This window comes from Prinia subflava, chromosome 6 (assembly GCF_021018805.1).
Source record: "Prinia subflava isolate CZ2003 ecotype Zambia chromosome 6, Cam_Psub_1.2, whole genome shotgun sequence".
Taxonomy (NCBI): Eukaryota; Metazoa; Chordata; class Aves; order Passeriformes; family Cisticolidae; genus Prinia; species Prinia subflava.
The window spans coordinates 1,754,183-1,772,658 of record NC_086252.1 but is presented as its reverse complement, the minus strand read 5'-3'; the positions used below and the strand labels follow the sequence as shown (position 1 = coordinate 1,772,658).

The window sequence follows — 18,476 nt, the reverse complement described above, 5'->3', positions numbered from 1 at the left end:
ATATCTTTACCAATGATCTGGACAAAGAAATCATTGAGCACTTGAGGCTGCATCTCAAGTGCTGTGCCCTTCACTTCACAAGGACATTGAGGTGCTGGAGTGAGCCCAGAGAAGAGCAACAGAGCTGATGAAGGGTCTGGAGTGCAAACCTGATGAGGAGGAAGCAATAGAGTCACCCTGCATTTAAAAATGTGTAGATGTGGCATTCGAATATGGTTTAGTGGTTGACTTAGCAGTGTCAGCTTAATCATTGAACTCGAGGATCATAAAGGTCTTTTCCAACCTAAATTATCCCATTTTTCTGTGAATGTCACCAAGTAAGTAGTGGAGCCAAAGGTCTCCCACAGGTGAAACAGCAATGCTGTCATTACTATCAGCCACAATTTGAAGGCTGTATTCAGATTTCCAAGCTGAAGTGATGACAAAATCACTGACTACTTAGAATCAAGTCTTCCTACACATGTACAGTCTCACACAATAATTTAAGTTATTTATTTCAGAACATTCATCCTAATTCTTCCTCTGCTCAGGTATTCAAGAAAATGTTTGGGCATATCAATATATGCCTCATATATTGATACAAGGAGTATATTGATACAAATGAGAAGCTCTTGATGGCCAAATCAAATCATTACAAAGCACCAAAAATAAAGATCTCTTCTTTTACTCTCTTTCATTTCTACTCATCTCCTAATGCTGATAAATGATAAAGCATGACCTTTTTCAGTAGATAACAACAATCGTGGTTTTAAGAAATGCTTACTGGGAAAAGTGAGTTCTACAGGAGAACATATGTTTTCATTTTTTCAGAAAAATGCAGGAACAGAATCACTTTTGTTCTTTTTGTTTGCTGTTATTTTGGTTGGGTTTTATTTGGGACTTTAAGGGTTTTTTTTTTTTTGGGGTTTTTTTTTTGTTTGTTTGTTTTTTTGTTTTTTTTTTTTTTCTTTTTCTTTTTTTCTTTTTTTCTTTTTTTATTTCTTTAATTCAAGTATCACTGATTAATTCTTGGCAGACAGCACAAGCAGTTTTTTAGTGACATTATGAATTACTTAAGTGAAAATTTCAAACATCCATAGTTCAGAAACCTCAATTCCCTACACATCCATTTCAACATCAAAATATTTACCTTATGTTATTTTAAAATAACTTTCAAGCTTCATTTTCATCATTTATCTATTTTTCCTCTAAAGATTGCACAAAAGCCACTTTTTAAAATGAACTTTGTAACTAGAACACAGAATAACGCAAGCTCACGGAAAGGCTCCTGAGATTATTCAGAGTCTTTGGCAACCTGGAAATTCTTACTTTCAAGATAAATGAACTGGGTTTAGAAAAACAAGATTCTACAGCTGCCTGTCCCCTGGCACCTTGTAACTATAACTGGAGTGAGCAAATTAAGTCTGACCACCACTGAGCAGAGATGTGCAGCCTCTAATGAGACAGCACGAGGGTGATGGCTGCAGGCCTTGTGGATGGAGCACAGTCATTGTGCCATTTTCAACCTCCAGAACATTGAACAGCCTGTGAAACGGAAAAGGGTCTAAAAATCACCTCACCATGAGGAAAGGCATTTGATCCTAAAGGCTTCCATAGTGGTTTAGGGACTTCACAGTAAAAGTGAATAATCATCTGAAAGAGAAGAAGTAGTGGACTCATCAAAATGCAAATAACAAATGAGAGGAAAGTACAAAATAAAGCAGTTCTGTTTCGACATTTCCTGAAACTGTACCAGATGGCCCAGTGCTTGCCTTTCATTAAGTAGTGTGCTGGGATAAAGCTGTGTTAATTAAATCACTAAACTACCTCTAATTCTCTGTTATTTACTAATTCAACAAATTTAATTTTTTTTGTTTCGTTCAATACAGCAAATTCTAATTAAGTCTTGCAAAGTTGAAAGGATCAATAATTAAATAAAATAGATGAATAATGATAGGTGGTTGTCTGTTATAGCATTAGCCATAAAACACAAGTTCAAGGCCCAAACTAGCTCACGTGGAAGGAGTATTTCTCACTAAAGAGACCCCATGGAACAAAATAGTGAAGGAAGAACTTTCTAATACACTTGCTCTAGCATTACAAATGCTGCCAGCACTCTAATTGAGATGCAGGCTGCTTGGCACTGAGCTGTGCAGCTTTTCCTGAGATAACCTTAGATGAGGACAGGCTTCCCAGGACCTGGCTTTGGGGCCACCGAGGTGCAGAGCTTCAGCTGTACCAGCAGAGGCAAACACACAGCACTCACTCCAAGCTGCACAGAGCAGATCCTGGCTCTGCTCAGGCTCCCTTCGCCTCAGTGTCCAAGCCTTGTCTGAAAAGCAGCTCCAGTGCCCAGTCACCCTTTCCTCCCACGTAATCTTTTGGGATAAATGGCCATTTGTGCACCAGAACAAGCCACCAGCTGTCCTAGTGACTTCTAGCAGGACTGGCACTTCAGGGACTTATTTGAGTGTTCCCCTCTGCTTTGCCCTCCACTTACAACAAGCAGTACTGGGAGATTTGTTAGGAGCTGTTCCTTCACTCAACCACAGTCATTTAAGAAGTTCTTTCTGTTTCAAGATGCTGAAATTTGAGAGCCAGGAGGAAATAAAATAAACAAATCTGTGGGTTCCCATGCAAGGACTCAGGGTCTGTGGTTTTCTGCCGAGGAGGTACAGCAGCACCAGGACAACACGGTCCAAGCCCGGCAGGCACAAAAACCCCTGGAGCCTAAGGAGTGAGGAGCAGGAAGCAGAGGAATGCTCTTGTTCCAGAATGCCTAGCTCACATTGCCTAAAGAGTAACACAGCACAGCTCAGGGTCCATCTCTATCCAACATATTTGAATTCTTCAAGCAAACAAAAACCTTCTTGCAGCTGGGGTGCCAGCCAACTTTGCAGCAAATGCAAACTCCTCGGAAAATATTTGTGAAATCACAAGAAATACCAGGAATTTTTTTGTAATTCCACCTGTTTTGGAAATAAGAGAATTGTACAGAAAACTGGCACTTCAAGGAAAGAAAAAAATAAACAACAAACCAACAACAAACCACAGAATCAAAACAATTATAATGATTACAACTGACAGTGTTTGCGTTCCATCTCCATCCATAGCCAGTACCCTTTTCACATTCTAGTGTACAAGGGAAAACATCCTGCCACTAAAACATTTTTTAGCTTGTCTAATACATGAAACCAGTGCAAATTTACCCACCAGTACAGGAGAATCTTCTGTCAAGAGACAGAAAACATGGTTAAGCAAGGAATCCTGCTTAACTACTTATTTTCCTAAAAGACAGGACTGTATTGGAAACTGTTGAGTGGACAGTGGAAATAGCACCCAGGGTTAATTACCAACGTTTCTGCAGAGAAGAAAGATTATCAGCAGCTCAGAGAACAGATAACTGCTTCCTTTGGTAACAGCTGGGGCACTAATACTCTTAGAAGGTTGGCAAACAACCCTCTGTCAAACATTCATGCCAAATGCTCATCTGTGTGCACGACAGGTGTGACTAACCTGTCCAGCTATTAATTCTTCCCATATTTACATTTACCATTCTCAATTATGCAGTTTCTTGAAACACTCCCCTGTGATTTAGGCCAGTGCCAAAGAACTGGAAGATATTCATGTTCTCTTGCACTGTAATAACAAATTATTATTTGATTTCTAAGGAATGGTGAGATTCTGCAGGTATTTCGCTCATTAACAAAACCCCCAGTAACAGATATAGGCTATACATGTACAGTACACATTAACACCATTTGTCTGCTGAAGCATTCGTGAAAAGAAAAGCAAGAGTAAGCACCTGAATGACCCAAAAGGATGATTTCTTTGGACAGCTTCTCAAGTGGCTGGTTCAAGAATCTGAGTCTGGAGGAACCTATGAGGCCCAGAGCCTGCTCAGGCAGATGAACAGACTGCTGAACTCTCCAGCCCTGGGACAAAGCACATGGCATTTCTCCCTCCATCCTTCCGAAATCTTGCTTAGAAAGCACACTCCAGGTACAGGCTGAGCAATGACTCATGGCTGAAACACTGATTAACTCTCTAATGTGACCCCTTTTGCCTTTGAGGGCAACACATCAGCCTACCCTTCCCTCTCAACCCTGACCCAGTTCTGTCCCTCCTGTCCCCAGCAGAACCAGGGCTGAGCAGGCCACTGGAGTCACTGCTGACAAAACTCCCTGAGCTGCCCAAAAATTACATTTTCGCTGCATCCTGTGCTGATGAAAACGTTGCAGAGCATCCATTCTCAGAGCTGATGCATAAATCTCTTGTTAACACACAGATATTTTCAGAATGATTAAGAGGTGAACACACCATGAGCTAGGAACCCTAACAGCTTTCAAGCTGGATTTTACTGAGATAAATAAAAGTTGTAGCCAATTTCAGTTATATTAACTTGTGCTTTAAGGTTTGGGGATTTTTTTTTCATATTTACTTAATTAAGCATAAAGCCTTCATCAGAAATTTTATTTGATTGGGGTATTTTATTCATTCCTTTTTAGAAAGGATTGTTTACGAAATGCATACAGACAAAGAGCAATTTAAATGTGCTCCTTTTGGGTCAGCCAGCTCCCAGTGAGGAAACAAGGCTGACTCCCTGCTTTCTGACTGGTGACATTTCTGTTCAGCGTTTCCTATGGAAAATGCCTAGCCTGGATGGGCTCCTCTTGGGAAGAAACCATGGAAGGAGGTGAAAGATCTATAATTATACTTTCTTCTAACTGTTTATGATGCTGAAGACGAACTGCACCTCTTAACAAAGCAACTTAGGAGGTTCACAGGTTTCAAGGGATTATGCTCTACTGAATATCGAATAGCCAGCCTAAAATTCCCTTAACCTGTTCCAGGGCCAGAGCAGCCAAGCTTAAAAAGGCTCAAAACTTATTTTCAAAACAGGGTTTTCTTTGTAGGTTGTTGAAAAGTTGTTTTTGTTTTGGTTTTTTTTTTCACCTGTTTATCTTTGAGATTTTCTTTGTGCAAGAAAGAGGAGTATATTTGATGTATTTCTTTCTTACTACTGTTCTGGAATTGAGAATATCAAGAAACTAAGCTTGAGTGACTGGAAAATATTTGTAACAGGTTCAGTTTGGGAGAAAAAGCCTTGGTTCTGGTATAAACAAAAAACAGGTGATGTGAAAATCACTTCAGAAGGACAGCAACAGGCATTTGGAAAAGCACTTTACATTTCTTGTGGAAGATGTGTGCAAGAGGAGAATGAAAAAGTAAATAATTGTTACTATTATTGACATGCCCTGATGGAAGAAAAAACAAGCCAGAGATACAATGAAATCAATCAAAAATAATTCAATTATTGAGAAAATAATTGTATTGAACTGGCATAGTAGGCACTCAAGATGCCATATTACAAAGTCCAACACATTCCAGGGTAAATTAAATGGTCACCACTCATCACAAATTTGCTTTTGAAATCTTAAGCGTATTGTCAGTTCTTTTAAATCTAAATCCTTTAAATTTGCAGTAACTCATGTGGAGATTGTTACACTATCTGTTACTACACCAGTTAATTGATTAACATATATTATCAGGTATCAAATTTGATCTGTGCAGAATTACAGAAATCTGTTCTTCCTTTGAAACATACTTTTTGTGGAACACTTTTTCCACAATTATCAAGAGAACTCCTCAAGAGCAGAAATTACATTTTAACCCTAAATTACCTGGTTTCTTCTTTCTTGGTCTTAGACATAGCATTTCAATTTGACACATTTTTACAGAACAAGTAAAAAAATTAAAGGTCTAAGTAAATTATTTCAATCCTACAATTTAAATGTCCAAACCCTCCAGTTTATCAGGGTCTGTAAAGCAATAATGAACAAATCTGCCTTAATCACAAAGTAGTCCACTCTTACCTAGCTTGGCATTTCCTGCTGTCTTTTGGCCAAGTCATTTTTGAAGGAATAATTATGCTTTTGTACTGCTATCAGAAAACTGGCAATATGTAAAATTTCCCTGTATGGAATTTCCCAGGCACAAAGCCCTGTGGGTACCCAAACTTTCCTTGTATTCCACATCTCATTTAGAGACATAAGTTTCAATTGAAACTGAGGTATTTTCTACCCTGTAACAATCTGGTTCATTCACCTTTGACCCTACCCACCCAAACTGTCAGTTGCTGTGTAAGCTGCCTGCAGGACCATTCTAATCAGATTTTTAATTCATATGGTGGCTATTGGCTCCTTTGCAGTCTCAAAAAGCTGCTCTGATTTATTTTTCCAAACAAGAAGTGTCATTTCAAACTTAGATACCTTGCTAATAGATTCCTAGACATATAAAGCTCATTGGTAGTCCAGAAATAAAATGTTATTTTCATTAAAATATCCAAAAATTTTCCCAATAAATTTTAACTTTATGTACTGTTTCAACACACTAAGCAGCAAATAAAAAATACAAACCTAAGGGCTGAAGCCACCTTTGCTACCTTTCACTTATTCAGTCACTATTCTCATCCATATATTACCTCCTGCCTTCTATTAAATGAATGTACACAACCTTCTCTTATGTATTTCTTTTCTAGTTCATCAGTACCCACTGGTAGGGTTGGTCTGGTTACCCAGGCCAAGAGAGAAACTAAATCCTTACCCATGCTCCAGTAACTCTGCCACAACAGAGCAGATGAGAAGCAGATTCTGAGAGCACTGCACACAGTAAATTCAGATGTTTATTTTCAGGAGATTCATTTGAAAGATGGATCCCACATAAACACAAAAAATAGGTACCTCAGGATATGCAACACACAATATAAGGTTTACCTTCCATAAATTATCCATTTTCTGGCAGATTTGTTACTGAAATTCTACTTTTCTTCAGAAATCATAAGTTCCCCAAAATGAAGAAACTTCCAGACTAGTAAAACAAAATTCATTGTGGAAAGACTGCAGTTTGGTAATGGCAGCTGATCCAAAATTTTACCTGCTCTCCCCATCCCTAATTGCTTATAAGGATTACAGAAAATATTTAGGTTTGCTGACGTTTCATACAACAATATGTAAGAAAAAATAATTCTATTTTCAGAGGGAAATGAAACAATCTTGTGCTAAAAGCACAGATGTGCAAAAAGCAGCAAAAATTAACAGTAGATGCTAGAGAATAAAATAATTTTTTTCCCTCTAAAGAAAAATGTGATAGGACAAAAACTTAAAAATCTAATGCAAGTCAAATCCAAAACTCTAACCTAGACAATTCTGTCATAGTTTCTAATTAAACTATCCCCTCATGAACCTATTAGCACAAAGAATTTTTAATGCCAAAATGCTGATTTTAAGAAAGAAAATTATTGTTTATATTTCTTCTTCACAGGTGGAGTCAACCACTGAAGTGCACTGCTAGCTGTTTATAAACGTCTTTTGTTAAAACAAGCTGGTGCTGCAAATATTTTAATCACAGGTTGTAAAAGCAGAGAGAAAAAGCAAGTTTTGTGGTGAATAAAGCAGCCTGTCACACTATTGTGCCCCGAGGGCAAACAGAATGCTAGATGCTTTATCAAATAAAATAAAAACAGCTTGTATCTTTTTTACGTTGATTGGCACGTGATTGAACTTTAATAAACCCACAGACTCTCTTTAAAAGTTTCCTTCCAATTTTTAAGCGTTATCTTTTTATTTCAAAATTCCTTAGTTAACTGAATTCCAGAACAAACTCGGTGCAGTTGCAGGCTTTTATTGCCATTCAGTGCTTTATTCCATCTCAAAGCATTTCAAGCCAGCATGCACACACACAAAATATTTTGTTACCATTTTTGTCATGCTTATTTATCTTTTCAGCTGGCTCTTAGGTGTGTTTTTACTTTCACAACTTGTTCATCCAAAGGTGTATTATTTAAATGTCCTCTAAGACAGGAGTATTTTGAACACAATACAAAAGGAAAACAAGAAACCAGTGTAAAGTACACATTTAAAATCATGCTTGCTGCAAAATTGCCCGTTTCTTGTCAACAGCGGGCACATTCATACAAACGAAGATATCCAGTACATAAACTTCTAAAGCTCCATCAGCTGAAACACTGAATTTCTCTTTAGCTTAAGATTCATCCATCATGAGGAAGAAAAAGAAAAATTCCCTTATTTGCCTCTGACTGTAAGTCAATTTCCTGAACGAAAGAGCTGGGAAATAAAAATACAGGTAGTCAGAACAGAGCAAGTACCAGTAATTAACTTCCACATGAACTGTAGAAAAGCAAAAAGCTTATTCAGCATGGTCGTAATTAGTGAAATGGCTGAGGAAAGAAGGGGTTTCACAAAAAGTCACACACTTCTGATAGATGATAGTGTAGCACCTAAGGCTAACAAAAGTTGTATTGAATCTCTTCAGAGATATTGCATTAATGCCATTGAATCTTCTCTTCAACTCAATGTAGAGAAAAAAATTTATGGAGCTTCCAAATCACTTCTACCACTGTTGACAAGCCCAACCACCATAGTTACAGTGTCTTTAAGCTGAACTATTAAAAATAATTTATTCATTGAAAGACCAGGTAAAGTTACACCTCCTATATAAGGAAATGCATGCTTACTACCATAATATTCTTCTTGCTTTTGCAGAATTTCAGAAGAGTCCCAGGGAGTGAGGAAGGATTATGGAAGAGTCTGGGAACTGCTTTCCTCAAGCCTCAAAAGATTCAGTATCCAACCCTGTTTTTTTGTGCTGGGTAATATTTGTCTGGCTTCCATGCAGCCTCCCTACCACCCATTTTATGAGGCACTTGACAGCTGTGTGAATTATCCCTTTATTTTTACAGTTTTGGTATGTACTTAGCAAAATTAGATGCCATTAGGTTTATAACACCACAATCTACTTAGTCTGCAGATTGTAACTCTTACTATTGATCTCAATGAACAAGGAAATCAAGTTTGCTTGGAGGTCTGGGACTTTGTATTTCCTTATCTCAAAATTCCTACAAGTCTAGCAGAACCCAATTCATTTTTTAAAAGGAGGTGTGATGGTCTGAATTTGAAATCCTGTCTCAGAAATTCCCAAATCTCTGTAATGGGATATGTGGTTACTGCAGAATTGACTCCAGCAAGATCATACAGCCCTGGATTATTTTCAGACAGAGATAATGAGACAATAAAAGATTTTAGTTATGTTGTTTGTAGAACAAACCTTTAAAATTAGGTTAGATTGCCATAATATGAATTAATAGCAAAGTTTCCTACCCATTTGAGTGTTGATTTTCCTGTGCAGGGTACAAAGCCATTGTTCTCCCATGGCTTAGTATTAGGAAAAAAATATGCACTTTTGGACTTATGTAATTATTATTTCTTAGGCATCTTCCTTATATTTTGAAGAAAAAAAAAAAAAAAGGCATTTCCTGAAGGTAGCATTTAATGTCAATAATCAGCAACCACTGATGTTTCCAAGACTAGTGATTCAAACTCTGCAGAAACAAACAAAGCAGCTCTGTTACAGAAACACTTCAAATATCTTTTCCTCTAATTTCAAACCAATGCAAGCCTTAAATCAGTGTAAGTTTGGTTCATCACAATGTGAACACATTCATCTGCACTCCACAATATATAACAATATATAACAAGTCAAGTAAACTAACAAAAAAGTTAATCACAAAAAGTAAAAAAAATGCTTTTCAAACACCACCTTGTGTGAAAATGGTCTACACCTTCATACATTTGTTTTTGCTCTGAAACGTATGCAATAACAATAGTCCATTCTAAACCCATTGTAGTCAACAAAGGAATTGATAATGTATCACAATGACCACTGAGGAATTGCCTGTTGGTTAATCCCAAACTTATGAGTGTCAGTTAAAAAAAAATCCTGCCCAAAATAATTTAAGTAACAGTCACAATACAACTGGCCATGTGTCCAGTTGTGCTTATTGTCCATTCCCTATTTGATCCCTCACTGTTATTTGACTTTCCCTGTTAATCCCCAGCTCAATGGGGTGGCTGAAGGATCTGGTGAGCAGAGTTTGAAGAACCAATTTATAAAGTGATATAACTTACTAATTACTGCATTTTTGGCTTATGACTATAACTGCTATATGGAGAATTTTGCTCCTGCATAAAAACATTTATGTGCTCCTTCTCTCTAATGAAGTTTATGTCATCTTGTTCATAAAATCACTCTCGTATCAAAAAGCTTGCTGGCATTAGTTAATTTTTCTTCCATTAAAATTGCTTCCAAACTTCATTAGAGTGATATTTGTTGTGCACATCAACAGCAAATTATTTTAATAATTCAGTTAAGATTTTGCATTGTCTATTTAAGTTCTTCAATACTTCCTCAATATTAAAGAAAAATACTCAATGCTGTCATTACTCTGTCTGTCCTGGAATAGTTGGCACTCAAATGTTTTGTCAGCCCAGAGACAAATTTACTGAGTTCAGCTAAACTGGAGACTATTAAATCCTCAAACATTAATCCTCTTTATTCAACAAGGGGTTTAGGACGACACATAAATACTCTGGTTCAAAAAATTGTGTATGGAGTCCAAATGTGACAGAGAACATCACAGATCATTAGAGTAATTATTTAAAAGGCAAAAATAAAAGTTAGATGGTGAAGCTTTATCTGCCTGGGCACAGAATGATTCTGGTTAGAAACAATGTCCAGTGGTTTCTATAGGAAGGTTCAGCTCGAGCAGACTACCAGGTGTTCTTCTTCCCAGTGGATATTTTGCAAGGATGGATATTCACCACCTCTCTGGGGAGCTTGTTCCAGTGTTGATCACTTTTGAGGTGAAAAGAACTTTTCGTGTATTATGATGAGATTTCCCTTTTTTTTTTTTTCTTTTTGGATGAATGGAAGTTGCCTGTAAGGTCCTGCCTCAATTTTCTTTCTATCCTCCAATGTTTGCCTTTCTTAGTCTCAGGAAACTGCTCCAATCTCCAGACATTTCAAAGACCATAGTGGCCTTCCAAGAACATTACCCACCTCCCAGCACTCCCAGATGGCTGGAGCTCAGCCTCCCTGTCTCTGGATCTCTTGGTAAACCTTTGGCTCTCCTCTGGGCAGCAGGCACAGCTGCATTGCCCAAAGGGTTTGTGTCCATCCATGGCAGCACTGCAGCCAGGCAAGCCAGAGCTCCACATTTTTGTAATCAGAGCTCTGCAACTGTGCACAGACTCCCAGTTCCTTTTGTTTGCTCCTTGCATTGCATGCATTTGTGTGCAGGTATTTGAGATGTCCTCCTGTTGTCACTGCTTTCTCAAGGCAAGCTCCACAATCCCCCCTCTCAGGCTGTCTGTCCCAGCTCTGTCTCTTCCCCTATCATGCCAGTGATAGGACATGGTTTTATTCTGCTCTCTAAATCAGCAAGTTTGTCTCCTTTCTCTTTCCAAGGTGTATAAGGCTTCTAAATTAATGAGTTGCATGAGGTTCTTTGGAGGAGGGTGCTAAGGAAGCAGAATATCAGTGATATTTCATTTATAAATGCCTACTTGATATTAATATTGGACTATATTTGCCCCTCCCTAAGGTATCTGTAACAAATTGTCCTAGTACTTCCAGACTGAAGCAACAGAGAGTTCTTGGTCACCTGTCAATGCAAAAATACTGCAGAACTAATTCTGTAGTTTGAGAAAGAATACGGCAGTATGTTCAAGCTATTCAATAAAGAGTTATCAAAAAGAGAGAAAAGGTTGATAGGTTCATTATCATGCAAAACCATGAGAAAATGGAAGTACATCCCTGACTCACAGAGTCAAACGCAAGTCAAGTAACACTTGACCAGTTAGTGATTTATACCCACACACGTATAGAGGGGAAAAAATAATCTGAGAAAGGAAGAAAGTGGTTCAGCAAACAGAATGATTTTAGTGATTACTGATGAATCTCTATGTGAAACTGAAGGAAATCTTCTTCAGTATCACTGAGGTCAGTGGAGCTCTACTGCTATATCCCTCAGAAAGGTCAGATTTTCTCACCAAGATGCTCCTTTCTTTTTCCATCATGCCTGGAAATGATTCAGTTCCCTTAATTACCTATCTGAACCTGACAAGAATACTTTAAAGAGCTTGTTTAACAGCTGAACACATAGTCTCCAATATTTATTAACAGAACCAGAGCAGAGCCTTATTTTGTGCAATCAATAACAGTTTGAAATAATTAGAGTTCAATGAACTACAGCACCACATTCCTTGCTTACCACCATAGTGTAGCCTGGCAAACCCTTAAGATCATGTTTGATGCATTTTAAACATATATATTCCATTAGCTTTTAGGTCTGGATAGCACAGAAAAAAAAAAAAAAAAAAGGAAAAAGGTAAATAAAGCTCATTGTTACCACTCTCTCCTAACGGCAACATCCCACCAAAGATACCAAAGATAAAGCCTTTTTCCAAACATCACTATTCAAATTATAAATATTATAAAGATAAAGTATTGAAAACCTTATCTAGTGTTACCAAAAAAAAAAAAAAAAAAGAAAAACCCATTTAAAACTGAACAATCTTATGCATCTGAAAGGTTCACAGCCAAGACCAAATTCAGCTTCTCAAAATGAAAGTTTGTTGCTGCTAGTAAGGATAGTTGACAGTCACCTGAAGTTTGGAAACTTAGAAGTGTTTTGCTCCTTGAAGCAGTGTACCAGTTACTCCACTCTATTTGTTCCAAAACACAATATATTACTGGATTACATTGCTACATTTCCCTTCCAACTCTCTGGGGGAAAAGCCAGGCCCTTTTCAAATGGAGATGAGAGCGACAGTGAAGAGCTGCTACAAGACCATTTTGCTAAGTGACATCCCTGATACTTACTAGAGTCGTGTGCAACTTTATCGTGCAACCACAGCTTTAATGAGATGTGACCAAGCCTGGGAGCATTTGGTTATGAATATATATTAGCAAAGTTTCAAGGCAGAATGATTCTTATATCCTGTTTTATACTCCCAGCAGCCCTTGATAGTAACAATGAAATGAAGTTGAATCATCCTAGCATGGGTAAAGAACTTTAAATATTTAAGAAATAACCCATCAAAAACTAAAGTTCAATTTATAAAAAAATGCATGACCACCAGAATAGAATACAGTGGGACCATGGCACCTTAAATCCTAAACTTGCAAAATTAGCGTGTCTTATTGGTTGAGATGACTGATTTTTCCTTCCTGGCTGTAAAACTATAGTTCTGCAATTAGTGAGGAAGATATGGATGGATGAAACAGTCTTATATATTTGGGTTTCACTCAAGAGTATCTCAGGGTTTAATTATTAAAAAAAAAAAAAAAAAAAAGAGACAGAAGCAAAGGAGCTGTTGTAGGTCTGCCATTCAATTCCTGATTTCCCAGGGCAAACTAGTGCAAATGTGGACACATATATTACCACACACAATGGTGGAATGAATAAATTTGAGCCAGAAATAGCTGGCCACACTGAAAACCCACAAGGTAGAGAATCTGTTATGCATAGGAGTTAAAATCTGGACTTATATGAACTCAATGGAAGCTTATAAAAATACAACATTAGTGCTTCATAGGACTATACACAGAACTTGACCTATGGTCCACTTGCCTTGCCTAAAATTTCAATTGAGTTTGTGCCATACATTCGCAAATCAAAATAACATAATTTGGTAAATCTGGTAAAAACAAAGTTATTTTTAGGTGAGAGTCTTTTTTTTCTCCCCCTCTTGAATTCTGGGTACGTTTTGCAGATGTTATGGTATTACCATAGTTTGAAAATTAATACGCTGCTGACAAGAGACAGCTAACAGCACCAGAAACCAAACCTTTAACCACAGGATGGAGCAACTGGGCAACAGCTGTACTGCTGCCTGTGCCATTTGTCTTTTCAAGCCTGTTTGGGATTTAGGAATTGTTTTCTCTCTATTCTGAGGTTCTCCTGGATGCTGAACTCTGTGCTTTATTCCACAGACTGAACCTATTAACTTCAGAGGTATGTCAAGTGAGGAGTCCTGCAGAAACCAGTGAAAATGCTTGTGCATCTAAAAATTCACATATTGAAATCCTTTATTTCATCTTCTGAGATTCTTAGTAAGACATCAAGTTGCAGCCAATAGATTCCTTATTTCTTATCTCAGCATTTCTAGCAAATTGGGACACCAGCTCCATTTCCACAGGAAACACCAAGCCATTGGCAAACACTTTTCTCCAATATATCTGAATCTAAAAAGCTATTTTTGTGGGATTCTAGGACAACATTTTCCTCTATTACTCAACAAGGTTTCCATTACTCAGCTATTGTTTCTTGTTGTGCAATTGCTACTTTTAGAATATTTCAACCCTAGAAAGAACTCCTGTGCAGCCACACTGGCATGTCTTCCTTCCATTTAATCACTGGTTCCCCATTTTTATCCTGTTAAGATTTGGGATATATAATTAAATTTCCAAAACAAAAAGGAGTATAATATTCAGTCTCCCTTCTCTTTCAATAGCACTATATCAAGGGATGGGGGAAGAACAGATGATGCCAGAAAGGTGCACATTTATTAGAACTGGAGGTTTACAAACCATTGTTAGTCATACTACAAGAATGGGAAGCTCTGACTTGCCCCCCAAAAAAGGCTGTTTTGATGCAGCCTGGTGAGAGTGACTTCCTGAATCACAAACATTTGTTCCTCGCTCTTTTTTTTTTTTTTTGAGAGAAGTATAAACTCAACACCAAACACCTGCTATAACTTCCAGTCTTTTTACTCTGCATACCCTCCCCTACATCCTTTGTTTCCCACAATATTTTTTCTAAGATGTGCCATACCCATTTCTCCTATGTCTACCTTGACAATTTTCAGACATCGCTTTTGCTGTCACATCATCCCACAATCCTTCTGCTTAGGTTTTCAAAGAAACATAAGGTTTGATCCAAGCTGTCCTTAAGACAAGCTGCAAGAATTTTCCTCCTTGACTTATTTGTTACTATCACATAATAGCTATGCACAGCAGGATGCAGTGTCTCTGAAGAATGGGTATAAAAATAAATGATTGCTCCTCCTTAGCAAAGCTGCTCAGAGAAATCTCGGACTTGAATCCCAAGGTCTGAGATTTCTTCTCTTTTGATTCTATTTCTGTTCCTGCTAACAGTCTATTTTATTAAAATACATGGTGCTAAAGAACAAAAGAAACTGGTCAAACAGATAAAATCCTGTGATGGCTTGAGTAATAAGTCAAGAAATCTGCTATTCATCTAGTTTGAAATAAGGAACTCTGTGACTGGCAGTGCAGATCCAGGTGAGGAGGCTGTAGCCAGACAGATGCTTTTTTTTCAGCACTGGGTAAAAAAGCAGACAGCTGGAGAGCTGGTTGAAACCTATTGTTTCCCAAAGTAAAGTACCTCCATGGGGAAAAAAAAAAAAGTCTAAAAAGGAAAACAGGGACTCCCTGAGGCAATGAATGGGTGAGTGACCTGGACATGTTTGACAGGAAAAGACTATTTTCACAGATGGAGATGACAGTGAAGGATGAAATCTCAATGGGGCTGAACCCAAAGCAAAAATCATGAAAAATAAGAACTGATCAGGCAGCAGACAAAACCCCAAGTATTTACCAGCCCTTGATAAGCATATGTGAGTCAGAAAAGTGGCCAGCAAGCTCACACACACAGAAATGTAACACACCACAAGGCATTAGAAGTCAGTAGGAAATAGCAAAGCCACCCATGCAGCAGTTGCTCAGAAACTGTACATTACAGGACACAGAAATAGTGCTGTATGCTATGAAACAGAAGCAGGCAAGTTTTTACCCTAACATCCAATGAATGAACAGAAATGTGACAATAAATGGCACAGCTCAGAAACCTTTCACATTAAGAGAGTCATTGTCATCTGGACACAGGGTGATCAAGCACCTAAAAAACCCACCAAATTCCTAGCCAGGCTCTAGCTATGTGATTTTTTTTTGTTTTTAAATGGCACTGCCTAAATCAGAGAATTGTACCTATCAGCGTTGTCATGCCTGATTAAAAAAAATACAGCCTGTGATGCATAAAAGCAAGACAATGAGATCATCTGCAGTCTGAAGGGATCTTCCAAGCCACTCCTTGTGGGCAAGAAATCTGTGAGATTGTTGGAATCAGAGCAAGCAGAGCTACCAAATGAAATGGCTTTAGCTGTAATTACAGCAGCTATGTTCACTAAAGCCAGGAGAAAAAGAAACTCAAAAAGGAATGAGGAAAAAAAATCACAGTAAGTTACAATACCATTATTAAAGCAGGACTCTTACTAATTCCAAACATTTATTTTTTTTTAGCAGCTAATAGAAGAGTACTTTGGTCAGACACGTTCTCCAGGACATTGTGCTTGATCACTCTTTAGGGATGTGCTGATCTGTGGCACTGATAGCAGGATCAGTGAAAAGTCTTTTTAATAATGATAATGGCAATGAAAAGCAGCTTCATTTACTTCATCCCACATGAATCTCCATTAACGTGAGCAACCTAAGCCCTGACAATACTGGAGCCAAGTAACCAAGCAAAAGCATGAGCCATTTTCTAACAAATCCATGAAGAAAGCAAAATTCATAAGATCACATTTCAGTACCATGGTACTCCCTCTTTTCACGCAGCTATACAAAATACACATATCAGCTTCTGCACACCTGTGTTATTAAAGAAGCTGCAGGTTTAACCTGGATACCCTTATCTCTGCTCACATCTGCAGTGCTGCTCTTCTTCCCCCGCTGTTTTCTCTTAAAGGATGCCAAGAAAGCAGCATTTAAGTCTTTTGTCTTCTCTTTTGCAAATCCTGCACTGTTATCAGTTTCTGAGCAGAGAGAGTTTCCTGCCAGGCACCATGCCCAAAACCTTGGCAGTCAGAAAGGTTTTAACTCATTCCAGGACAGATCTGAGCACTTTGCATTGAATAGAAACGAGATTGGTCAGACTCAAACAACTTGAGAAGTTCAGAACTTACTCAAATAAATCCCAAGCTGTCATTTTCAACAGCCTCTTCTACTGATTTTATCTCTCTTCATATAAACCCTCTTTTTTCCTCATAGCACCATCTGAGCAACCTGACTGAGCCTTTGGTTGTCTTCCAGGGGAGCTGGGGCAAACACCTGCGGGGAAATGAAGGGCCACTCATCTCCTGATACCCAACCTGAGGTGGCTCAGGCAAGGCTGGGATGCCTCACACTCCCTCCTTTCAGGGGCTCCAGTCCATGCTGCAGCCCTGTGTTGGCTTTTGTGCTGTGACAGGGCACAGCCTTGTCACTGCCACCAATGACTCCCTGAAAGTCCCCAGTGCCACCCCTTCCAATCAAACCCTGCACTGCTGGGCCCCTTGGATAATTCAGCCATCATTTACACCACCTCGGAATTAACATGAACTATAAAATAGGCCTTCAGCTAAGGCTTAAGTGCTTTTCCAAAAAAAAAAAAAAAAAAATAAAACAAACATACAATGTGGATTCAGATTAAAATGGTGTAAATAGAAGTTAATGAATATTATTACTTAAGTTATTAGAATTTTCTGCTTGAAAAAGTTTAATCTAATATTCCCATTTTTAGTATTGCCAACAGCACTGGGGCATGCAGTTCAATAGTTCAACGTTACCAGCTTTATAATTGCTTTCTACACACCTTAAAAAAGGCATTTAAGTTTCAGGATGTAACAGAATGGAATGAATTACCCATAGCCACTTCAAATGCAAGGGAAAAAAGTTATTACTGCGTTTAGGTATTTACATATCTTTTCCTTTGAGAAACATGAGGAAGAACTAAAAAAAATGGTAAACAAATGAGAGAAAATTCTGTAATCAAATAATTAGGAAGCCTTGGGCATTTCCAGCTCAACCAGGCTTGGACATCTCCAGCTCAACCAGTATTTTTAAAAGAATGTTTAAGCTGAAATTTTAAGTGATGTCACAGTTTTTCTTCAAGACGCAATATTTTAATACTGAATTGCACTTTATTTACTCTTATCTGTGCTTTGTGTGCTCAGCAGACAACAAGTTGGATTCATCTCACAGCGCACCTCACTCATGACAAAAGGTGTATCCAACATTTCATCTTCAAGTTAAATCATGTTACAGTTTGCTGACAAATCTGTTTTAACATCACCAGTTAACGCCACAGGCGGAGACCGTGCCATTGGAAAGAGGGATTAATTTGTCCTGGTACTGACAGCTGCCTTGCTGACAGTACCATCAGATTTACCATTTCAGTGGCAGCAATACCTGAGCAGCCACCTGTAAGAGGAACACTTTGTTTTTTGAACCACTATCATAATTTTAAATATTTAAAAATACAATTAAGACAACAGACACAAATATCAGTTACATGAGGAAAAGCCCCTAGGAAACTAGCCCAAGAAGTACTATTTCAAACATCATACATGCTTTTCCAGCTTTAATTACTCACCATTTTACACTTGGACAAATTAAAGAATCAGAGAAATAGTTATAACTTAAAAATGTAGGAGCAGATTGACACAAATTACTATGACAATCAGTCCAAGTTATTTTAAAGGCCTTGTTTCAGGCAGAGTAATTTGGCCCCCAAATCCTAAAGGTTTTTTGAGATTTACAGAATTCCTAGGAGATGGGAGTAGATAAGAAATGCAAGA

At 38.0% G+C, this 18,476-nt stretch overlaps 1 long non-coding RNA gene across 2 annotated transcripts in view; it reads right to left on the bottom strand.

Annotated features, from left to right (window-relative positions):
• LOC134551797 (uncharacterized) overlaps positions 1 to 18,476 on the bottom strand; it is a 40,593-nt gene that overhangs the window by 1,987 nt on the left and 20,130 nt on the right. Inside the window, exon 3 of one of the 2 annotated variants that reach the window (XR_010080691.1) lies at positions 1,560 to 1,632. This is a non-coding gene — a long non-coding RNA (uncharacterized LOC134551797). Of the gene's footprint in view, positions 1 to 940; positions 1,633 to 18,476 lie in introns of those variants that run through there. The other variant, XR_010080690.1, reaches the window with a different exon arrangement.